This window comes from Scyliorhinus torazame, chromosome 5 (assembly GCF_047496885.1).
Source record: "Scyliorhinus torazame isolate Kashiwa2021f chromosome 5, sScyTor2.1, whole genome shotgun sequence".
Taxonomy (NCBI): Eukaryota; Metazoa; Chordata; class Chondrichthyes; order Carcharhiniformes; family Scyliorhinidae; genus Scyliorhinus; species Scyliorhinus torazame.
In genome coordinates this window covers 148504005-148529438 of record NC_092711.1, presented here as the reverse complement: position 1 = coordinate 148529438, position 25434 = coordinate 148504005, and the positions used below count along the sequence as shown (strand labels likewise).

Below are 25434 nucleotides of genomic sequence, written 5' to 3'. Positions count from 1 at the left end.
AGTCGCAAAACGTTGGTTTACAGGTGCAACAGGTGATTAAGAAGGCAAATGGAATTTTGTCCTTCATTGCTAGAGGGATGGAGTTTAAGACAAGGGAGGTTATGCTGCAATTGTATAAGGTGTTAGTGAGGCCACACCTGGGGTATTGTGTTCAGTTTTGGTCTCCTTACTTGAGAAAGGACGTACTGGCACTGGAGGGTGTGCAGAGGAGATTCACTAGGTTAATCCCAGAGCTGAAGGGGTTGGATTATGAGGAGAGGTTGAGTAGACTGGGACTGTACTCATTGGAATTTAGAAGGACGAGGGGGGATCTTATAGAAACATATAAAATTATGAAGGGAATAGATAGGATAGATGCGGACAGGTTGTTTCCACTGGCGGGTGAAAGCAGAACTAGGGGGGCATAGCCTCAAAATAAGGGGAAGTAGATTTAGGACTGAGTTTAGAGGGAACCTCTTCACCCAAAGGGTTGTGAATCTATGGAATTCCTTGCCCAGTGAAGCAGTAGAGGGTCCTTCATTAAATGTTTTTAAGATAAAGATAGATCGTTTTTTGAAGAATAAAGGGATTAAGGGTTATGGTGTTTGGGCCGGAAAGTGGAGCTGAGTCCACAGAAGATCAGCCATGATCTCATTGAATGGTGGAGCAGGCTCGAGGGCCAGATGGCCTACTCCTGCTTCTAGTTCTTATGTTCTTAAATGCCAGTTTAATTGAACAACCAGTTAACAGGTTAAAATAGTGAGTGGGGAAAGAGAGTAAGATTATATAAAAACGGAGGATAACAATTCAGTTTGTAAACGCAAAAATATTACAAACAGACTAACAGCATAATCAAATTAAAATGAATAACACAACATAGATGACATAGACCTCCTGTAGTGCAGAAGGCCATTCACCCCTTCACATCTGCACTGAGCCTCAGAAAGAGCATTTCACTGAAGCCCACGCCCCATCCTATCCTCATAACCTGGTGCATTGATCATGGTCAACCCACGTAACCTACACATCTTGATCACTGAGGGGCAATTTAGTGTAACCAATCCATTTTTCTGGACATCTTTGGACAATGGGAGGAAACCGGCGCACCCGGAGGAAACATGAGGAGAATGTGCAAACTCCACACAGACACCCATCCAAGGCTGGAATTGAACCTGGGTCCCTGGTGCTGTGAGGTAGCAGTACCAACCACTGTACCCTACTCCTGGCCTAAGTTAAATTGAATTCACTCATGGAAAGCCCAGGAGGAGCAAGTCAGTGAAATTGGAGCCTATGATTTGAGATAGGAGTCCCATACTTTACCCAATGCATCAGACTCAGAATGAACTACAGACAATACAAATTGCATGGAGATGCATTCCATAATCAACCTATGCAAGTTTTGAATCGAGGGAGAACTGATTGGTCTGCTTCTGTATTGAGCCAGATGAATGTTGGCTCCATCCTAACCCAATCCCTTATGAACCTAAGACGAGAGGCCAATTGATGAAGCCTGATTTTTGGGCGACCATACCCTCCCTTAGCTCCTGGTGATGGGAACTCAACAAACTTGTGGCAAGGTTTCTTTTTGTTCCTATCATTAACTGAGTAGGTCCTGCCTAATTTTATTAATTTCCTTCATGACTCTGGTCGACAACAGTATAGGCAGTATCTGCAGAGAGTACAACAGTCTGGGCAACAAATTCACTTTAATGAAGGCGATCCTCCCTCACCATGAAATCGGAAGAGCCGACCATTGGGCAAGGTCCCACCTAATAGCCACCATCAGCTGTGGAAAGCTATGGGGCTGGTTTAACACAGGGCTAAATAGCTGGCTTTTAAAGCAGACCAAGGAGGCCAGCAGCACTGTTCAATTCCCGTAACAGCCTCCCCGAACAGGCGTCAGAATGTGGCGGCTAGGGGCTTATCACAGTAACTTCATTTCATCGAATCATACAATTTATAGTGCTGAAGGAGGCCATTCGGCCTATCGAGTCTGCACCGGCCCTTGGAAAAAGCACCCTACGCAAGCCCACACCTCCACCCTATCCCTGCAACTCAGTAATCCCACTTAATCTTTTTTGGACACTAAGGGCAATTTAGCATGGCCAATCTACCTAAACCGCACATCTTTGAACTGTGAGGGGAAACCGGAGCACCCGGAGGAAACCCACACACACACTGAATCCGGGAATCGAACCTGGGATCCTGGAGCTGTTAAGCAACTGTGCTAACCACTATGCTACGATGCTGCCCACAGTAGCATAGTGGGCAGCCTACTTGTTACAATAAGCGATTTTCATTTCAGTTGTCCCCATACAGTTGTCTGAAAGAGGGGCCATTGACATTCCCAGGTTTTTAAATGGCATGGTGTGGGGGGCGGGGGGGGGGGGGGGGGGGGGGGTCTTCTGAAGGGGAAGTTAGCAAGAGGAGGGGGCTTACCCCTCAACCCCTCCCCACTGGCATGGCCTCAGACTCAGTAAAACTGATCTCGTAACCAGAGAAGCCGCTAAATCTATCCACGACTCCAGTAATGGCTGGGACTGAAACACTGGGTTCAACACAAACTGCAGCCTGTCATCTGCACACAGCATGATCTTGTGCTGCCTCACCCCCCCCCCCCCCCCCCCCACACCCCCTCCCGCCCAGTCCCAATATCAGAGGATCCGATCTAATAGCCTCTGGCAATGGCTCAATGGCCAACGCAAACAGCAAGGGAGACAGAGGGCAGCCCAGTCTAGTCCCTCTCTGAAGCTCAGAATTTGTTGCCCTTAAACCATTGGTGAGCACCACCACTTCACGTGGTCCCCCACAGACAGATTTCTGATTGACGAGGGAGTCGAGGGTCATGGGGAACCGGCAGGAAAATGAAGAGAAAGCTGAGATGAGGAGGGATTTCTTCACTCAAGGATGTAACACAAGTGCCAGGCAATGACCATCTCCTACAAGAGAGGATCTAACCACCGCCCCTTGACATGCAATGGCATTCCCATCGCTGAATCTCCCACAACCCACACCCTGGGGGGTTACTATTGATCAGAATCTGAAGTGGACTAGCCACATTAATACTGTGGCTACCAGGGCAGGTCAAAGGCTTGGAATCCTACGGTAAGTAACTCAGTTCCTGAACCCCCAAAGCCTGTCCACCATCTACAGGGCACAAGTCAGGAGTGCAATGGAATACTCTCCACTTGCCTGGATGAGTGCAGCTCCAACAACACTCAAGAAGCTCGACACCATCCAGGACAAAGCAGCCATTTTGATTGCTCCCCCTTCCACAAACATTCACTCCCTCCACCGCCGATGAACAGTGGCAGCCGTGTGTACCACTGCAGTAACTCACCAAGGTTCCATAGACAGCACCTTCCAAACCCACAACCACTACCATCTAGAAGTACAAGAGCAGCAGATACCTGGAACCTCACCCCCTGGAGGGTCACCTCCAAGTCACTCACCAGACTGACTTGGAAATATATCGCCCTTCCTTCATTGTTGCTGGGGCAACATCCTGGAACTCCTCCCTACCAGCACAGTGGGTGCACCTACACCTCAGAGACTGCAGAAGTTCAAGAAGGCAGCTCACCACCACCTTCTGAAGGACAACTAGGGATGGACAATAAATGCTGGGCTAACCTGCGACCCCCAAATCCCCTGTCAATGAATTAATTGTTTTAAAAAAAATTTGGACTACCAAATTCTTTTTTTTTCCAATTAAGGGGCAATTTAGCATGGCCAATCCACCTACCCTGCACATTTTCTTGGGTTGTGGAGGTGAGACCCACGCAGACACGGGGAGAATGTGCAAACTCCACATGGACAGTGACCCGGGGCCGGGATCGAACCTGGGACCTCAGTGCTGAGAGGCAGCAGGGTTAATCCACTGTGCCCCCCAGCAATGAATTTAAAGACAATGTGGTGAAGCTTTGGAATTCTCTACCCCAGAGGACTCTGGAGCCTCAGTCATCAATGAATTTTCAAGACAGAGATTGTCAGTTTTCGAGATATTGACAATGTCAAGGGGGGGGGTAGTGTTGGAAAATGGTGCTGAGGTAGATCGGCCAATGATCTCATTGAATGGTTGAGCAGGCTTGTTGGGCCGAATGGCTGACTGCAGCTCCTAATTGTTATGATCTCTGTGTCCAGGACAGGAAGCAGTGAGCATGGATCTGTCAATCAGCCTGAATCAGCACCTTCAGGAGAATTGGGAGGGTGAATATTAGATACAGCAGAGTGAGAATGGAGGGAGAATGTGTGGGACGGAGATTTACAGCTTTGGGGAATGAGAGAGGAAAGAATGTTCTCCAGGAACTAGAATTGTCTGTTCTGAATTTCTATCCTGTACTGACTGTGATGTCTGTTCTAAACTCCTTTTACAGGATAGGATTTACAGACAGAAATCTCAAACATCACGTCTAGATCTGACAGATTCACTCGGTTCATTGGCCATTTAATCTGGAAGGAGAAATGTTTGCCCGACCTGTTGGCTTCAAAAGATTTTAAACATCAGTGTGACTGGAAAAGCCCCGAGACACACACACACCCGAGTGAGAGTGTTCCAGAGCACTGACTGTGGAAAGAGCTTTAACTAGTTGCACAGCCTGAAAAAAAATCACACCATTCACAGCGGGGAGAGACCGTACACGTGTTCTGTGTGTGGACGAGGCTTCAACTGATTGTCTGACCTGGAGAGACACGAGGACACCCAAAACATGGAGAAACCGTGGAAATGTGGGGACTGTGGACAGGGATTCAGAGCCCCATCAGAACTGGAAGCTCATCGACGCATTCACACTGGGGAGAGGCCATTCATCTGCTCTCAGTGTGGGAAGGGATTCACTCACTCATCCAACCTGCACTCACACCAGCGAGTTCACACTGGGGAGAAGCCATTCACCTGCTCTCAGTGTGGGAAGGGATTCACTCAGTTACACAATCTGCTGTCACACCAGCGGGTTCACACTGGGGAGAAGCCATTCACCTGCTCTCAGTGTGGGAAGGGATTCAGTGAGTCATCCAACCTGCAGAGACACCAGCGAGTTCACACTGGGGAGAGGCCATTTATCTGCTCTCAATGTGGGAAGGGATTTTGTGATTCATCGCACCTGCTGAGACACCAACAAGTTCACAATTGATTACAGGGGTTGGATTTGCTGTTACTGTTTCTGTTCTCAATCAAAGGTCTAATACAGGTAGGGAATATACAGTGAATGGTAGAGCCCTCAAGTATTGACAGTCAGAGAGATCTAGGTGTACAGGTCCACAGGTCACTGAAAGGGGCAACACAGATGGAGAAGGTAATCAAGAAGGCGTAAGGCATGCTTGCCTTCATTGGCCAGGGCATTGAGTATGAAAATTGGCAAGTCATGTTGCAGCTGTACAGAACCTTAGTTAGGACATACTTAGAGTATAGTGTTCAATTCTGGTCGCCGCACTACCAGAAAGATGTGGAGGCTTTAGAGAGGGTGCAGAAGAGATTGAGCAGGATGTTGCCTGGTATGGAGGGCATTAGCTATGAGGAGCGGTTGAATAAACTTGGTTTGTTCTCACTGGAACGACGGAGGTTGAGGGGCGACCTGATAGAGGTCTACAAAATTATAGACAGGGGCATAGACAGAGTGGATAGTCAGAGACTCTTTCCCAGGGTAGAGGGGTCATTTACTAGGGGGCAAAGGTTTAAGATGTGATGGGCAAGGTTTAGAGGAGATGTACGAGGCAAGTTTTTCACAGAGGGTAGTGGGTGCCTGGAACTCACTGCCGGAGGAGGTGGTGGAAGCAGGGACGATAGTGATGTTTGAGGGGCATCTTGACAAATACATGAATAGGATGGGAATATAGGGATACGGACCCCGAAAGTGTAAAAGATTTTAGTTCAGTTCGGCAGCATGGTCGGCACAGGCTTGGAGGGCCTAAGGGCCTGTTCCTGTGCTGTACCTTTCTTTGTTCTTTGTTCTCATTCTTCACAACTTGGAGAATACAGGCCCAGTTTCCCCAATCTCTCCTCATAGGACAGTTCAACCATCCCAGGAACAAGTCTGGTGAACCTTCGTTGCACTCCCTCTGTGAAGCAATAATATCTTTTCGAAGGTAAGGGAATTAAAACTGCACACACTGCTTCAGCTGGGGTTTAACCAAGGTTCTATGCAATGGGTTTATTTTGGCCGGTCTCACGACTTTGCTTCCAGTGGGCTGATGCTCTTTGAGCCTGGGAGAGCACATTTCCACTGAAATGATCCACAAAAGCTGATGAAGGACATTTAATTTATCCTGGATAGTGAATAGTGTTTTTCCCCCACTACAGGTAGATCTGAAATAAATGTATTTGTCTCTGTTCCATTGAGTCTGCAAGACCAGGCCAGACGATTCGATTGGTCTCTGTCAGTATCAATGCTCCACATGAGCCTCCACCCACCTCTCTTCATCTCCCCCATCAGCATCTCCTTCTATTCCTTTCTCCCTCATGTATGTATCTAGCTTCCCCTTCAATGTATTCATGCTGTTCACCTCAACCACTCACTGTGGTGGCGAGTTCCACATTCTCACCACTCGCTGGGTAAAGAGGTTTCTCATCAAATCCCTATTGGATTATTGAACCCCTTTCTCATCTTAAAGACTTCCATCGGGTCACCCTTCAGTCTTCTCTTTTCTAGAGAAAAGCAGCCCCAGCCTTTCCTGAGGGTGAAATACTCTCAGTTCTGGTATTGTTCTTGTGAATCTCTGTTGTACCTTCTCCAGTGCCTCGATTTCCTTTTACTAAATGGGGATCACAAATGTTGACAGTGCTCCCAGTGTAGTCTAATCCTGGTACTAACAAATTGAACATCACCTCCCTGTTTTTCAATTCTACCCCTCTAGAATGGAACCCTATATGTGGGCCCCCCACGTTAGGAAAGATGTGAAGTTCTCAGAGAGGGTGCCACCATTAAGAAAATGACACCAGGGATGAGGAATTTGAGGGAGTTGGAGAGACTAGAGCAGCTGAAATTTCTCTTCTGAGCTCACAGAATCTGGAGAGTGGGGAATGTGGCCATTCAGCCCATTGAATCCATGCCAATTCTCTATAGAACCAACCAGTCAGCCCCATTGTCCCGAATCCCTGAGCATTCATTTCCCTCAAGTGCCATCCAATTTCCTTTTGAAATTCTTCTATCACCTCTCCATTTGCTGCCCTCATAGGAAGTAGGTTCCGGGTCATTACCACTCCACATGTACACAAGGCTCCCAGAGCAGAGAAGGAATTCACTTGGCCCATGTTTCCCATGCCAGCTCTTTGTAAAGCTACCCATTTAATCCCATTGTTCGACTACTTTGTTTCTTTTCATGAATGCATTAAATTTATTTTTTGAAGATCCAGTTCAATCAGCTTCCAGCACCGTTTGTCGACAGTGCATTCCAAATCACACCTCGCTGTGTTTTACAACAAATAATTGGATATAATGTGTCTGGAGTTTCACAGAGTGATCGAAATGGTGTCAAAAACACAGTTATTACAAAAATTAAGATTCAATCTTTATCAATGATTTTGGTGAGGACACCGAGTGTAATATATACTAGTTTGCTGACAATTAGAACCGGTGCATTTCAAGAGCACCTCTCATGACCTCTGGACCTTCTAAAGTCTTTTATAGACAATGAAGTACTTTTGAAACATTTACTGCTGTAATGTCGGAAACTAATAACACGTGTAATCAAATATAGTTTTTAAATTGTTATTTTCATAGTGTATTCAGTGTCACAAGGAACAAGGTCAAGGAAGCTCTTTTAACTTCTAAAATGTGGCTCCTTGCAGCCATTTCACATTTTGTATCTTTTCTAGATTAACTCTGTATTGATTTCATACCAAAATAGTCAGTCATTAAACCAATGATTATTCATTTGTGAACAATAATTATCAGTAGTAAATTGGTGTATTCGGATATTATATTGTAAAGAATAGATCTTTATTTTAAAAATTAACACTATCAACCAAAATGTTTCTAAAAACTGCAGAGTTAGCAGAATTTGTTTGAATAAATAAAGTATTTTAGAAGTTTGAGAAGGTACTGGACATAATATTCTGCCAAGGGTATGTGGATGAGGCAGTGGCGTAGTGGCATTGTCACTGGGCTAGTAATCCAGGGACCCAGATTAATGCTCTGGGTTCAAATCCAGCTGCAGCAGATGGTGAAATTGAGATTTAATACAAGTCTTGAATTAAAAGTCGAATGATGACCATGGAAACATTGTCGATTGTTGTAAAAACCCATCTGTTTTACTAATGACCTGTAAGGAAGGAAATCTGCTGTCCTTGTGTGGCCTGGCCTACATGTGACTCCAGATCCACAGCAATGTTGTGCTTGACTTGTAAATGAGATGGCCAAGCAAACCACTCAGTTCAAGGGTAATTAGAAATGGGCAATAAATGGTGGCCTCACCAGCGACGTCCACGTTCCCATGAATAAATAATAAAAAGAAATAAGGCTCAATGTTCCATTAACTATCTCTTTGAACGAGTGTATCTTGTATTTAATAAATGTATTAATTAAAGATTTCTGTATTAATTAGCGACCTGTCAGTAACAGATGATTGAATAAGTATTGAGTCTTAATTGAGTTACAGTTAATTAATCAGTAGTTTGAGTGAAAGACTGAGTTTTATTTGCTGTCAAAATGTAAACACTTACTTGCTGTGTATATAAAGAAAGTGCAATGAGGATAAATGTTCTGGCAAGAGAGACCTTCAAGCTCTGATTAGCCTCAACATTTGAAACGGTATGAATAAGGGATTGTATAGAATCAGATAAAGGGATAGTATGAAACAGTTCTATTGTATTTCTGTCTAAGATAATGAGAGAAGGTGGGGATCCAATTAAATTAATCCAATGACCAAATTGACCAATTGTCATATTACAACAGGCCCAACTCTGACGTGAGGTAATGGTCACTTTGGGGATAAAAGTAGAGGTTCCGAAGGTCTTCCTTGCTGGCCAAGTACTGAAGACCCCCGAGGCTGAATTTTGCAAGAATTACTGTCAAAGAAGGAGCCAGAGAGGGTTACGCTTCTACAGACTGATCACCCACATGAAGTTGTAAAAGTCAATGTCTGAAAGTTGTTCAGTAAACATTTTTCATTTAATAAATTTATTTTGTAAATTTTCTTACCAGTGAGTTCTGTCTTTGCCTTAATTGATGAAAGCCTTATCCGAACCAAAGTAAATTTATGAAATGCTAAGTTCAGAGTGGCTGAAATTAATTAAGTTCCAGATAACAAGATCAGATAACAGAAATCTTCAATTTAAAAACTTACATTTCTATAGCGTCTTTCACACCCACAGGACATCCCAAAGTGCTTTACATTCAATGAAGTACTTTTGAAGTGTAGTCACTGTTGCAATGTAGGACTCGCATCAACCAGTTTACACACAGCAAGATCCCTCAAACAGCAATGTGATAATGAGCAGATGATCTGTTTTTAGTGATTGAGGGGTAAATATTGACCAGGCCACCGGGGATAATTCCCCTGCTCTTCTTCAAAAGAGTGGCTGTGGGAACTTTTACACCCACCCGAGAGGGGCAGACAGGGCCTCAGTTTAACACCTTATTTGAAACAAGGCTGTTCTGACAGTGCAGCACTCACTCAGTGCTGGGACGAGGAATGTTGGATGTGATTTTTGTCCTCGGGTGCCTGGACTGGGATTTGAACCCACAACCTTCTGACTCAGAGGTGAAAGAGCTGCCCACTGAGCCACAGCTGACACTGTCGTCAATACAAAGTTAGAAAGGAAAAGTTACCCTTTAAAACCCCCACCCTTTGCCTCCAGTGCCTAAATCTAATAATAAAACCCCCAGTATAAATAACATGGATTTGACTGGCAAATGTTGAAGTGTTGGTTTAGAGCCACAAGTTTCGACTTCCCATTTGAGCCTCGGGCACCTTTCTGTCTCTATTGCTCGTGTCAATGATAGCCGGGCGACGGAGCTGAGGGCTGAATTTAGCTGAGAAGAACGGGGCCTGTGTCTCAGTTGGGAAACTGCCATGGGGATCGCACTATTAGAGAAACAGGAAGTTGTTAGAGGTGTGATTGGGAATTAGTCTCCAACCAATTGTTATATAGGTCACTTGGAGAAACCTATCTCTTTAAATACGTATACAGGGAAGAGGCTGCAATGAAATATGTCCCTTTTTTGAAAAATAAATTTAGAGTACCCAATTAATTTTGTTTTTCCAATTAAGGGACAATTTAGCGTGGCCAATCCACCTACACAGATTTGGGTTGTGGGGGCAAAACCCATGCAAACACAGGGAGAATGTACAAATTCCACACAGATAGTGACCCAGAGCCAGGATCAAACCTGGGACCTTGGCACTATGAGGCAGCAATGCTAACCACTGCGCCACCATGTTGCCCTTGAAATTTGTCCCTTTTAACCCCCACAAAAGTAAGAGGCTCAGATTCCCAGGCTGCAGGAGGAGTCCATTTGTACTACTATTATCTTTGAAAGAATTATTTGATTCATCCAACTGCTCTGCTCTTTACCCACAGACTTGCAAATTCTTCCCTTTCAAATATTTCTCCTTTGGAAAGATACTATTAAAAATACTTTCAGGCAGATCAGAACAACTCGCAGACAAAAAATAAAACAAAGTTTCATCTACCCTTCTGGCTCCTTTGCCAATTACCACAGAGGGACTCACTTTCTGGAACGAGCCTGTCAATCCCTCTCACCCACTTTCCCTAAAGTGCATCAATCTAATGAAAAGTACAGAAAAATCTAATATTTTTACGAATAAATGTTTAGTGATGAAACAGAACACGATTTAAAAAAACAGAAAATGGCTGAGGATCAAAGACAACCAGAGTAAAAAGATGTTCACAATGTTCTGGACCCAAATTGTTTCTCTTTAATTCATCTGGAGCCTGTTCCCTGCCCTCTTTGTGGAACATCTCCGCTCAGTCCACAAGCATGACCCTGACCTTCCGCTTGCTGCCATTAGAATTCACCACCTTGCTCTCAGGCTCACATTTCTGTCCTCGGCCTGCTGCAATGTTCCGGAGAAGCCCAACACAAGCTGGACAAACAGCCCCTCATCTTCCCATGAGGCACTTTACAGCCTTCTGGACTCAACATTGAGTTCAACAACTTCACACCCTGAACTCTCTCCTCCATTTTGATTTGTTTTTTGCCGAGTGCCAATCTGCATCATGTTTTCATGTTTTTTGCTTGCAGACAGAGCTGTCCTTTATTCTGCCATTAACACTTACTCTGCCCCAATGCTTTGATTCTTTACTACAACCATTACCTCTCCCTTTGCCTTTTGTTCCAGGACATTTTTGCCTTTTAATCTCGCCCACCCTCTAACCAATCCCTGACTTTCCCCTTTGTTCTACCTGACCCTCCCCCTTTCTCATCAGCATTAAACCCATCACATTTCTCCCTCTCTTTAGTTCTGAAGTAGAGTTACATTGGACGTGAAACGTTAACTCTGGGTATGGTCTAACTGCTGTGTTGCGCCCGAACAGGAGGCGCCGTGTGGCCGGTAGATGTTGGGAGAGATCTCCCATGAGATCTAACCGGGTCTCGCAAGGCGTCGCAATCAGGATCGTGCCCACAATGTGCGGGATCGAGCCTCGCACACTTAACTGGGTTTAAAACCCAGGATCTATCGGCTCCCAGCATCTATCAGCGTCACCAGGGAAACCCCAGCCACGCGCCGTTCAGTACTGGTCCACACAGACATTGGAAGCCCTGAGAAAGGGGGGTCATCAGTGACCCCATAGCCCATGGGGAGTTGTGGGATAACGTCATGTGTGTGGGGAGTGATATTGCTCGTGGGTGGGGGAGCCTCAAGCTCACTTATAGAGATTGGGGCACCCTTTCCAAACGGTGGGCGGATCTGTGAGAAGCCGGTCTGACCGGCGAGTTCAGCTCCCCAGTGATGAAGATAATTCTCAGTGTGGGCCTGACCAGGGAGAAATTCCCCCAGAACCAAAAAAGTGACCAAATGTGGTTAAATAGCGGCAGAGAACTCGCCGACAGAGTCAGGGAGAAACTCAGAACAAACTGGCCACAAATAACACTTTGAAACTTTTCCGTGAGATCACGCCCTCTCCTCTTTCCACAGCTGCCAGATCTGCTACATTTTTCAGTTCTTTCTGTATTTATGTTATATCTGTCTGTAGTGGGGGGGAATGCTATTTACTGTCGAGGATAAAATAAATGTCCTTCCTCAGCCTTTGTGGACCATTTCAGTGGAAATGTGCTCTCCCAGGCTCTAAGAGCATCAGCCCACTTGAAGCAAAGTCGTGAGACCGGCCAGTCCAGCAGAAAGAAACCCTCCGACCCTCCCACTTCACCAAGTGTCAGAATTAACATGGTTCAGTCCTGGATGTGATTAACAGCAGAAATTGTAGCAGAGTCCAACTCCTCCAATGCCTTGTGAATTCGCTGATGTTTCTTCAGGCTGGAAACTGAGTCAATCCCTTCCCACACAGAGCAGGTGAAGGGCTTCTCCCCAGTGTGAACTCGCTGGTGTCTCAGCAGGCTGGATAACTGAGTGCATCCCTTTCCACACTGAGAGCAGGTGAATGGCCTCTCTCTGGTGTGAACTCGCTGATGTACCCACAGTGTAAATGATGTTCTAAACCTCTGTGTGCAGAGAGTAGCTAAATGGTCTCGCCTCAATGTGACTGTGCTGTTGGGCCATCAGTTCCCAAAAGCTTTTGAAGCCGTTCGCACAGTCAGAGCATTTAAAGGGTCTGTCTGCAGGTGGGATAACTCAGTGAATCCCTTCCCACACTGAGAGCAGGTGAATGGCCTCTCCTCAGTGTGAATTCGCCAATGTCTCTGCAGTTGGGATGAATCACTGAGCCCCTTACCATACAGAGGGCAGGTCAATGGCTTCTCACCTGTATGAACTCGCTGATGTCTCAGCAGGATGGATGACTGAGTGAATCCCCTCCCGCACACAGAGCAGGTGAACGGCCTCTTCTCGGAGTGAACTCTCTGGTGTGTCAGCAGGTTGGTTAATTGAGAGAATCCCTTCCCCCACACACTGCAGGTGAACGGCCTCTCCTCGGAGTGAACTCGCTGGTCTGTCAGCAGTTGGGATGAATGACTGAATCCCTTCCCACACACAGAGCAGGTGAACGGTCTCTCCCCAGTGTGAACATGTCGATGTGTTTCCAGCACCGATGGGGAGCAGAATCCTTTCCCACAGTCCCAACATTTCCACGGTTTCTTCATGGTGGCTCTCCAGGTTCGATGATCAGCTGAGTTATCCACACTGAACGTGAGTACGGTCTCTCCCCGCTGTGCAATGTTTTTTCAGGCTGTGTAACTGGTTAAAGCTCTTTCCACAGTCAGTGAACTGGAAGACTCTCAATCAGATGCCTGGGTCTTGGTAGTTTTTTCTGGTCAGATTGATGTTTAATAAAGCCTTTTGAAGAAGACAGAACAGTAAAATTATTTTTCGTTCTAGATTGAAAGGCCGATGATAATCATGTCCTGATGAATCAAGTGACTGTCAGATCTTGAAGTGAGATTTGGCTTGAGATTTCTGATGCCCTGTAAAATGAGTTTACAAAAGTCATCACTGTCAGCATCGGATAGAAATTAAGAACAGACAATTCTAGTTTCTCTGGAACATTCAGTCCTCTTTCATTCCTCAAAAACTGCAAATCTCCACCCCACACACTCTCCCTCCATTCTCACTCTGCTGTATCTAATATTCACCCTCCCAATTCTCCTGAAGGATGCTGATTCAGGTTGAAAGGCAAATCCATGTTCACTGCCTCCTGTCCTGAAAACAGGGACCTGAAAGTCTTTCTGCAGCTACAGTAGCATAGTGGTTAGCACAGTTACTTCACAGCTCCAGGGTCCCAGGTTCAATTCCTGGCTTGGGTCACTGTCTGTGCGGGGTCTGCACATTCTTCCCGTGTCTGCGTGGGTTTCCTCCAGGTGCTCCGGTTTCCTCCTGCAGTCTAAAGAAGTGCAGGTTAGGTCGATTGGCCATGCTAAATTGCCGTTAGTGTTCAAAAAGGTTGGGTGGAGTTACTGGATTACAGGGAGGGTGGAGGTGTGGGCTTGGGTAGGGTGCTCTTTCCAACGGCTGGTGCAGACTTGATGGGCTGAATGGCCTCCTTCTGCACTGTAAATTCTGTGATTCTATGATATGTCTATATTACTGGACTAAACGTTTGGGTAATATATAGAACTGTATTATTTGATTAGACATTTAGGGATGTTTGGGCGGGGGGGGGGGGGGGGGGTTAAAGACAGCATGGGGTTGCTTCAAGGAATAACTTTATTTTGGAGGAAGAGCCCTCGAACCGCCTGCCTCTGAAGTTGGTGGTAGCAGAGATGATTAAGAATTTCACAATGAAATTGAATGGGTACATGAAGGAAATAAACTTTCAGGGGAACAGGGATAGCGAGGAGAAATGGGACTGATTGTTTAGCTCTACAGAGAGTCAGAATGGACAAGCTATTAAATTGATTTGTTCTGTGCCGTCATGACTCTATGTCTGGAAATATATAATGTAGCTGTAGTATTATATTACAAGATTAGAAATATTAGTTAATATACTTTATTACAGAACCAAAAATAATACATCTAATCTGTACCAGATAACAACACTGGACATATCTAGCCCGTATTAACTTACTGTCCCCTTAATTGTCAGCTATCTCCACGGGAATCCAGCCCCTTATCTGTGAACATTAGGAAAGAGACGATCCTTTTAGCCAGACAAATAAATGTGGGGCTGGTTTAGCACAGGGTTAAATCGCTGGCTTTGAAAGCAGACTAAGGCAGGCCAGCAGCATGGTTCAATTCCTGTACCAGCCTCCCCGAACAGGTGCTGGAATGTGGCGACTAGGGGCTTTTCACAGTAACTTCAGTTGAAGCCTACTTGTGACAATAAGCGATTTTCATTTCATTTTTTCATGTGTCAAGCTGAGGGAGCAAAGGATGTCAATGTCTTTAAGAGAGAGAGAGAGACATGAGCCAACCTTTCCAGAGTCTGCACCCTCCCTGGATTTACTTCCATTCCCTTCAGTTGAGGTCAGAATGAGAAAAGAAATGGAAAGGGATGGAAAAGAAAGTGTTTTACTCACAGATGTTGGGGACAGGGGGAAGTTTCAGTTTGTGTGAAGCTAAATCATCACTCACACAAAGCCCACGCTCTGATTGGCTGCAGAACCAGAGTCCCACCAGTCCTCAAACTTTTTTCATTGGTCAACATCTCAGCAGGAAGGTCAACTTTTACAGATGCACCATAGAAAGCATCCTATCAGGCTGCATCACAGCCTGGTATGGCAACTGCTCGGCCCAGGGCCGCAAGAAACTTCAGAGAGTCGTGAACACCGCCCAGTCCATCACACAAACCTGCCTCCCATCCATTGACTCCATCTACACCTCCTGCTGCCTGGGGAAAGCGGGCAGTATAATCAAAAATCCCTCCCACCCGGCTTACTCACTCTTCCAACTTCTTCCATCGGGCAGGAGATACAGAAGTCTGAGAACACGCATGAACAGACTCAAAAACAGCTTCTTCCCCACTGTCACCAGACTCCTAAATGACCCTCTTATGGGCTGATTTCATTAACACTACACCCTGTATGCTTCATCCGATGCCAGTGCTTTTGTAGTTACATTGTAAATGTTGTGTTGCCCTATTATGTATTTTCTTTTATTCCCTTTTCTTCTCATGTACTTAATGATCTGTTGAGCTGCTCGCAGAAAAATACTTTTCACTGTACCTCGGTACACGTGACAATAAACAAATCCAATCCAATCCAGGGGAGGGCTCTTTCCCGCATGTGAGCAGCTGCCCCCTCCCTTGGACATGCGCACTCCCGAGCCGCCCGCCCGCGCAGCGGATAGAGCGGTTTCCCCAGCGCGGGGCAGCCTGGGAGCTACGAACGCCATTACTCATCCGGAGACCAGTCACCAAACTCATGGGACTGGGATGAAAACTGGGGTGGGGAGCGCAGTCACCTCACCCTGACACAAAGTACATATCGGCAGTCACTGGATTTGATTGTGACGCCCCTCCTTAGCAAAACAATTTGTTAACTTCAGGTGGAAAAATTTAGGCACCTGGGAGACATATTGGGGAGAGCAATAGGTGAGAGTGAAACTGAACCCGAGAGTCAGTACCTTCAGGGGAGAAGGATTGGGGGGAAAGCAGCAGGAGAAATGCAGGTGGGAGGAGTGCGAGTGCGAGGGGACACCAATGCGTCTGCACACCAATGCGAAGACAAGTGCACACCGAGCGTGAGGGCACACTGAGCACGAAGCCATACCGAGCATGAGCGCACACCGAGCGCAAAGCCATACTGAGGGCGAGGGCACACTGATTGTGGCAGACCAAAATTGTGCCGAGTGCGAGGGGACAACGAATCTGAGGGCCCTGTTCACTATGTATTTGTTTCTTCTGTAATTGGTTTCCTCATGTCACTGTGATGCGGCAGTTATCCATTTGTACAGCTACATTGTCGTGGGTTGTAGTGTATTGAAGCCTGCAGCATGGCTCGGTGTGCGCCGTTTTGGCTGTAACACTGTTTCCAGACCTGGTGTTTTGTATGGTGACTGCCTTTTTCTGACTGCAGCCAGGACTGGGGCAAGGGAGTACAAGCCTGCTACCAATTTGATGAAGGGGAGGAGGAGCCTGGGCAGCACGGTAGCACAAGTGATTAGCACTGTGGCTTCACAGCGCCAGGGTCCCAGGTTCGATTCCCCGCTGGGTCACTGTCTGTGCGGAGTTTGCACGTTCTCCCCGTGTCCGCGTGGGTTTCCTCCGGGTGCTCCGGTTTCCTCCCACAGTCCAAAGACGTGCAGGTTAGGTGGATTGGCCATGCTAAATTACCCGTAGTGTCCATAAGGGTTGGGAGGGGTTATTGGGTTGCGGGGATAAGGTGGAAGTGAGGGATTAATGTGGGTCGGTGCAGACTCGATGGGCCGAATGGCCTCCTTCTGCACTGTATGTTCTATGTCTATGCCTGCTGGAAGGGGCGGATTTTTGTTGGCATGCTGCCGGGCTGAAGGTGGAGGAGAGCTCACTCTTGCAGTCTTTGAACTGGACAGTGTCGGGAGACCAGATTCTGGTACTGTGGGAGAGGCAAGGCAGCGGCCCAATTGACTGTGTAACTCTTGAGGTCTTATCAGGGTATCTCATAACCTACTGGTGACTCCTGTTTGTTTGTTTTTAATGTATTTTATTACAAACATGTATCAAAGCAGGTTACAGAAAATAAACACCCCGGAAAACATGCTTCCCAGCAATCAACTATACAGTCTGTACAGATTTTCCACCATTTTCACCCCCCCCCCCCCCCCCCCCCGACAAAGAGCCCCTCACACATAGTCACAAACATCCCCCACCTTTCCTCATAAGAGCCCATTAACTCATACTTTATATCTTCTAACCGCAGGAAGTCATACAGGTCACCCAACCAAGCTGCCATCCCCGGTGGCGATGCTGACCGTCACTCCAGCAAAATTTGCCGTTGTGCAATCAGAGAGGCGAAGGCCACAACATCGGCCTTCCTTCTCTGCATGAGCTCTAGCTTCTCTGAAACCCAAAATATTGCCACCAAAGGGTCTGGGTCCACCTCCTCCTCCACTATCTTGGCTAAGACCGCGAATACTCCCACCCAGAATCGTCCCAATTTTTCGCAACCCCAAAATATGTACACGTGATTCGCTGGCCCCCGCCCACACCTCCACACTTATCTGCTACCCCCTGGAAGAACCCACTCATTCGCCCCTGTGTCATATGCACCCTGTGCACCACCTTAAACTGTATCAGGCTCATCCTTGCACAAGAGGAGGTCCCGTTTACCCTACACAGTGCCTCATTCCAAACTCCCCAATTGATCTCCCCTCCCAACTCCGCTTCCCATTTCTCCTTGATCTTCACCACCCGCTCGCCTCTCTGCTCCCCCAGCCACTTGTATATATATCCCCAATTCTTCCCTCCCCTTCCACATCCGGAAGCAACAGCCGTTCCAGCATGGTGACCTGGTTTGTGGCTGCTCCTGGTTTGGGGGCTATGCAGGGTGCTGATGTTTTTGTTTTGTACTGATGTTGGTCTCCGTGTAATTGGTGGGGAATTGTATGTTTGCTATTGTGTTATTGTTTTTTTACCAGCGGCTGTGTGCTTGCCAGGTGCGGCCCCTCATGCTTCTGTGGACTGGGGGTGTGGTCAGCTCGCAGTGCTGGTGAGGGGGAGGGAGGTTCTCTCTCATTCCTCAGCCATGCTCCACGCCTGTGTGTCCTTTCCCGGTGGACTGTGCTGCTCACTCTCACACACACTCTGACAGGCATGCACAGACATTCACTCATATACACTCTGGCAACGCACAGTTCTCACAGCCATGCATGCACTGATGTTCACACACATGCTTTCCCATACGAATGTATTGGGTGCCTTTCCACCGATGTGGGGCTGCTGCTGGAATCAGGGATAGGGCGGAGAGCGTTTGCTGGCTCGGGTGCTGGCGGCTTTGTTTTCTTATTGATTGTTTGGAGGTATTTGTCTCTGGTGTTCAGTTGATATGATTTTTGCATTGTGTCCATTGTGTTTTTTTTGTGTCTACCCTGTACCTTGGCCTCTTGGGTAATGGAATTGCTTTTTTGGTCTGAACTGTATTCCCTCTTGGGAGGGAGAGGTGTTCTCTCTCTCTCTCTTCCGCCGTGCCCGCGTCAGTGTCCTTTTCCGATGGTCTGTGCTGCTCGTTCTCTCTCTCTCACACACACACACACTTACAGACAGGTACATGCAGACATTTGCTCAGATACTCCTTCACACACACCCGCTCTTGCTGACATGCATGCACTGCTTTTCACACGCATGCTTTCCCACATACATGTTGGGCACGTTTCCACCGCTGTGCTGTTACCGCTGGGGCGGGGGTTGTTCTGCATTTAGCTATGTCCTTTTGTATTGTGGAAATGTCAATAAACTAAAAGATCTAAAACTTCCTCTTCTGTGCAACATCTGGGAGGAAATCAATGTTTCCCCCTTTCCATTTCGTTTCTCATTCTGGGGGGACATTGGTGATTTGCAGCAACTGAAGGAAAAGGAAGTGAATCCAGTCTGTATGTTAAACACATTTTTAGTCCAGGCATATAGACATATATCTGTCTGGCAGCCTGCAGGAAGCTTTTTAGGTCTCTGTGTCCAGGACAGGAAGCAGTGAGCATGGATCTGTTGCTCGGGCTGAATCAGCACCTTCAGGAGAATTGCGAGGGTGAATATTAGATACAACAGAGTGAGAATGGAGGGAGAGTGTGTGGGACGGAGATTTACAGATTTGGGAGAATGAGAGAGGAAAGAATGTTCATAGAATAGAATCCCTACAGTGCAGAATGAGACCATTCGGTCTATTGAGTCTGCACCGACCCACTGAACGAGCACCCTCCCCATGCCCCCACCCAATCCCCGTTACACAGTAATCCCACCTAATGTTCCACTGAAACTAGAATTGTCTGTTCTGAATTTCTATCCTGGAATGAGAGCGATAACTTTTGTGCACACCTTTTACAGGATATTAAAAGAGGGGGAATTACAGACAGAAACATCATGTCAAGATCTGACAGAGTCACTCAATTCATCGGAACCTGAATATAATCAGTCTTTGAATCTAGAAGGAGAAATGTTCTTCTGTTCTGTCTGCTTCAAAAGATTTGAAACATTGTGTGACTTTAAAGTTTTCCAATGCACTGACTCAGGTCAGACCGTGCCCGCGTTCCGTGTGTGGACGAGACTTCAACTCACTTCAGAACCTGGACAGTTCTCAGTGTTCTACACTCGGGAGAAACTATGGAAATGTGGGGCCTGTGGTAATGGATACAGATTTGCATTTGAACTGGAAGTTCATCGATGCAGTCGAACTGGGGAGAGACCGTTCACCTGTACAGAGTGTGGGAAGGGATTCATTCTGTTATCCTCCCTGAAGACACACTAGAGAGTTCACACTGGGGAGAGACCGTTCTCCTGCTCCATGTGTGGGAAGGGATTCACTGAGTTATCCAGTCTGCTGACACACCAACTTGTTCACACTAGAGAGAGGACGTTCACATCCAATGAATGTGGGAAGGGATTCACTCAGTCCTCCAGCCCACTAAAACACCATGTCACTCACACCAACAGAGACCGTTTAAATGCTCTTGAGTGTGGGAGTGCTTTTAAAAGTACAGCAAAACTGATGTCCCATCAGTGCATTCACACTGAGGAGAGACCATTCAGTTGCTCTCACTGCATAAAGAGGTTTAATGAAGAGATTTAGAACACCAGCGGGTTCACACCAGGGAGAAGCCATTCAGCTGCTCCGAGCATGAGAAGCAATTCAGTTACTAATCCAGCCCGCTGAGACACAAGTGTTGCCTCTACAGGCCCCTGTGGTCAGGAATTCCTCAGATTTAATACTCTCTGAGAAGAAATTCCTCCTCCTCTCTGTCTTAAATGGGCGACCCCATACTCTGGATTATGCCCTCTGCTCCAAAACTCTCCTATTTAAAAATAAAAATTTAGAGTACCCAATTCATTTGTTCCAATTAATGGGCAATTTAGCATTACCAATTCACCTACCCTGCACATATTTGGGTTGTGGGGGTGAAACCCACGCAATCACAGGGAGAATGTGCAAATTCTACACAGACAGTGACCCAGAGCTGGGATCGAACCTGGGACCTCGGCGCCATGAGGCTGCAGGACTAACCCACTGCGCCACCGTGCTTCCCCCCCCCCCCCCGAGACTCTCCTATAAGGTGAAACACCCTCTCAGCATTGACCTTGTCAAGCCCCCTGAGAATCCTACATGTCTCAACAGTCACCTCTCATTCTTCTAAAGTCCAATGAATACTTGCCTAACTTACTCAACCTCTCCTCATCATAAAATACCTCCATATCCGGGATAAACCATGTGAATCTTCTCTGGACTGCCTCCAATGCCATTATACCTCTCCTTAGATAAGGGGACCAAAACTGTTCAGTGTTCCATGTGTGGTGTAACAAACGCCTTGTATAGTTTTAGCAGGTCTTCCCTATTTTTATACTCCATTATCTTGGAAATAAAGGCCTGCTGAATTTGCATGCTGGACTTCTGTGACTTATGCGCAAGGAGCCCCAACTCCCTCAGTGCTGCAGTCTTTCTCCATTTAAATAATATTCAGCTCTTTTATTCTTCCTACCAAAGTGTATAACTTCACATTTTCTGACATTAGACACATTTTTGGTGCTCTGTGGGTGTTAATTATGCCAAACGAAGTTCAATATGCAGGTTTTGATTGGATGGTCACTTGAGCACATGTAGAGAGAGACATTTTGACATGACATAGGATGGGGTCAGGATGTATATACCTGTAATGTTTCACCGTGAATAAATCTATATCAAGAAAAGATTGGTTGCAGTTTTTTACTTCACCATCAGGCTGTCAGGATTATAACACGATAACAGAGAATGTTTGTCTAACAGTGAAGGCGAAATACTGAAGGAAAATAAAATGTCAGTGTCCCGGTACTTTAAAAGGTGTTTGCCCACAGTTTCCTGTGAACAATGGACGTGTATATGAGTGTGGACATTTCACACTTGGAATGAGAGAGTCAATATAAAATCACCCAGCAACAAAGCCTTTATAATACAAAGAAAAGGTCAGTTTACTTCACGTAATTGCTCGGAAGGTTATTTACACACTCACAAAGATTAATTACAGATGAAGATAAAATGAGACTTATAAATACAGAATCCGTTCAGTCTCTATTGTGGGTGCCAGCTGGGGATTGTTGAAGTTGAGATAATAATCTTTCTTATCACAAGTAGGCTTACATTAACACTGGAATGAAGTTACTCTGAAAAGCACCCAGTCGCCACATTCCAGCGCCTGTTCAGGTACACAGAGGGAGAATTCAGAATGTCCAAATTATCTAACAGCACATTTTTCGGGACTTGGGGGAGGAAGCCGGAGCACCCGGAGGAAACCCTCGCAGACACGGGGAGAATGTGCAGACTCCGCAGACAGTGACCCAAGCCGGGAATCGAACCTGGGACCCTGGTGCTGTGAAGCAACAGTGCTACCATGTTGCATTGTCTGAGGGGAAGATTTTTGAGGTGTAGGATTGCCCCCGCCACTGTGATGCCTTCCACTGTTGAATGGCCAGAGGTTACTTTCAAAGGTTAGCTTAACAGATGGAATCGGATTCACAGGGACATAAATAAATAGAATTTACAATGCAGAAGGAGGCCATTCGGCCCATCGAGTCTGCACTGGCCCTTGGAAAAAGCCACATAATTAATCCAGACCTCCACCCTATTCCCGTAACCCAGTAACCCCACCTAACCATTTTGGATATTAGGGGCAATTTAGAATGGCCAATCCACCCAACCTGCACATCTTTGGACGAGAGGTGGTTCCTTGTTTCTGGTTCTGTGGACACAGCACTTTCAATCTGTCCATCAGGTACTGACAGCAGAAGCCTTTGCTGTTTCTCGATGCCTCTGTCTCTCCCTTCCTGTTGAGGAGCAGTTTCTTCTCTGCTGTCCTGAAGCTGTTTCGAGATGTATCTGCGTCCAGGCAGCTTGATCTGCTTTTTCTGTACTTCATGGCAGGTTTATGCTCCTGGACCAGACCCCAACAGTTGCTAGGATACTGGACAGAAACCAAAATATTTAATTTAATTTGTAAGACTGTGAGGAAATGATACTTCATTCCAGGAGTAATTTCACGCATATATAGGGATTTGGTATATTAAAACAAACGTTATGACAAACACAGTATTACAAATTTAAGCATCACAAAGAAAATAGCTTACAAACCCATTGAACAGGACAGCATGGTGGTACAGTGGTTAGCACTGCTGCATCACAACGGCAGGGATCTGGGTTCAATTCTGACTTGGGTGACTGTCTGTGTGGAGTTTGCACTTTCACCCTGAGTCTGCATGGGTTTCCTCCGGGTGCTCCAGTTTCCTCCCACAGTCCAAAGATGTGCAGATTAGTTGGATTGGGCGTGCTAAATTGCCCTTAGTGTCCAGGGATGTGCAGGTTAAGTTTAGAAAAAAACTATTTTTATTCTCCATTTTCACATTTTCTTCAAAATTTACACCCCACCAACAAACCGTAAACGGTAACAAATACAATGTCAATCCCCTTATTAACAACAACGATCCCATCCTCCCACCAACCCCCAAACAACAGCCCACCTGACAATATAAGCAACAAATAAAACGAAACATCCCAAGGAAAAAAAAAAGAAAAAGGAATCAGGAATCACCTATGGTCACCATTGACATATAGAGTCCACCCCCCAATCTCCCTCCCCCCCACTCCCTAATATTCAATGCAGTTACAAACAGTTACTACTCTTGGCGGCTCACTCACTTTTGATATAGGCTTCCACGACCAATGAGCCCGATCCAGTTCATATCGGGAGGGATCGTCCCCCTCCCTCAATAGCTCTGCCAACATCGTGGCAAAATACTACGTTGGCCTCAGGCCTTCCACCCCTTCAGGCAGACCCACGATCCTCAGATTCGGCTGCCTGGATCCGTTTTCCAGGTGTTCCATTTTGGCTCGCAGGCCCTTATTGGTCTATATCACCCTCCGCAGCTCCTTCCCCATAAAGGTGAGTTGATCACTGTGTTGCAATAGTGCCTCTTCCACTTCCTTCAGTGCCTCACCTTGCTCCCGCACCTCAGCCGCTGCGCTCGATACTGCCCACCTCACTGGGGCAATCGCCTCCTCCACCAGCACTTTCAATACTGCCCCCATCTCCTTCTTCATCGCTTCCATGTGCTTTGTGAACTGTTTTTCAAGTTGCACGGCCACACCTTCTGTGTGAGCAATGCGGCCTCCCCTGGTGCCCCAGCCTCCGCTTTCCTTATAGTTCCCGCGCTGACTTTTCCTCTCACCGGCGGACTTTCATTAACCCCTTTTTCACGGCCGTTTTTTTCCCAAACTTGGACATTTCTCCTCACTGTGCCTTCTTACAACTTTCTCAGCCTCCGTTGCCCCTCGGACCGGGCGTTAAAACCCCGAAAATTCTATTCCTGAGTGGAAGCCCTCCAATGTGCGGCTGCCTCCCGCCCGCCGTCACCGGAAGTCCCATGTGCAGGTTAAGTTAAAGGGTTATTGGAATAGGGCGGTGTGGAGAGCTCTTTCATAGGGTGGGTGCAGACTCGATGGACCAAATGGCCTCCTTTTGCACTGCAGGGATTCTACGAACATTACAATTAAACAATACCCGTAACTGCTATCTTTATCTCCACTCAAACAAACCCATCTCCGGTCAAAATCCACCTTTAAATACAGTTAGCAGACCCAGGCATACTTGCTTAATAGATACCCCACTTGGAGAAAGAGATATCCTTCAGCTACCAGCTGCAGATTCTTGCCCGTCTCAAACTAGAACAAAGAACAAAGAAATGTACAGCACAGGAACAGGGCCTTCGGCCCTCCAAGCCCGTGCAGACCATGCTGCCCGACTAAACTACAATCTTCTACACTTCCTGGGTCCATATCCCTCTATTCCCATCCTATTCATGTATTTGTCAAGATGCCCCTTAAATGTCACTATCGTCCCTGCTTCCACCACCTCCTCCGGTAGCGAGTTCCAGGCACCCACAACCCTCTGCGTAAAAAACTTGCCTCGTACATCTACTCTAAACCTTGCCCCCCTCACCTTAAACCTATGCCCACTAGTAATTGACCCCTCTACCCTGGGGAAAAGCCTCTGACTATCCACTCTGTCTATGCCCCTCATAATTTTGTAGACCTCTATCAGATCGCCCCTCAACCTCCGTCGTTCCAGTGAGAACAAACCGAGTTCATTCAACCGCTCCTCATAGCTAATGCCCTCCATACCAGGCAACATTCTGGTAAATCTCTTCTGCACCCTCTCTAAAGCCTCCACATCCTTCTGGTAGTGTGGCGACCAGAGTTGAATACCATACTCCAAGTGTGGCCTAACTAAGGTTCTATACAGCTGCAACATGACTTGCCAATTCTTATACTCAATGCCCCGGCCAATGAAGGCAAGCATGCCGTATGCCTTCTTGACTACCTTCTCCACTTGTGTTGCCCCGTTCAGTGACCTGTGGACCTGTACTCGTAGATCTCTCTGACTTTCAATACTCTTGAGGGTTCTACCATTCACTGTATATTCCCTACCTGCATTAGACCTTCCAAAATGCATTACCTCACATTTGTCCGGATTAAACTCCATCTGCCATCTCTCTGCCCAAGTCTCCAAACAATCTAAATCCTGCTGTATCCTCTGACAGTCCTCATCGCTATCCGCAATTCCACCAACTTTGTGTCATCTGCAAACTTACTAATCAGACCAGTTACATTTTCCTCCAAATCATTTATATATACACTACAAACAGCAAAGGTCCCAGCACTGATCCCTGCGGAACACCACTGGTCACAGCCCTCCAATTAGAAAAGCATCCTTCCATTGCTACTCTCTGCCTTCTAT

The 25434-nt window shown here is 46.6% G+C and overlaps 1 protein-coding gene and 1 long non-coding RNA gene across 2 annotated transcripts in view; one reads left to right on the top strand and one right to left on the bottom strand.

The window, feature by feature from the left end:
• The window catches only part of LOC140417962 (uncharacterized), a gene marked incomplete at its 5' end in the record, with an annotated part of 142429 nt that overhangs the window by 40815 nt on the left and 76180 nt on the right, over positions 1-25434 (bottom strand). The gene's annotated exons all lie outside the window — the stretch shown is intronic.
• Positions 5104-9112, top strand: LOC140422041 (uncharacterized). Its single transcript, XR_011947239.1, has 2 exons — positions 5104-6060; positions 8868-9112. It is a non-coding gene; the product is annotated as an uncharacterized lncRNA (long non-coding RNA).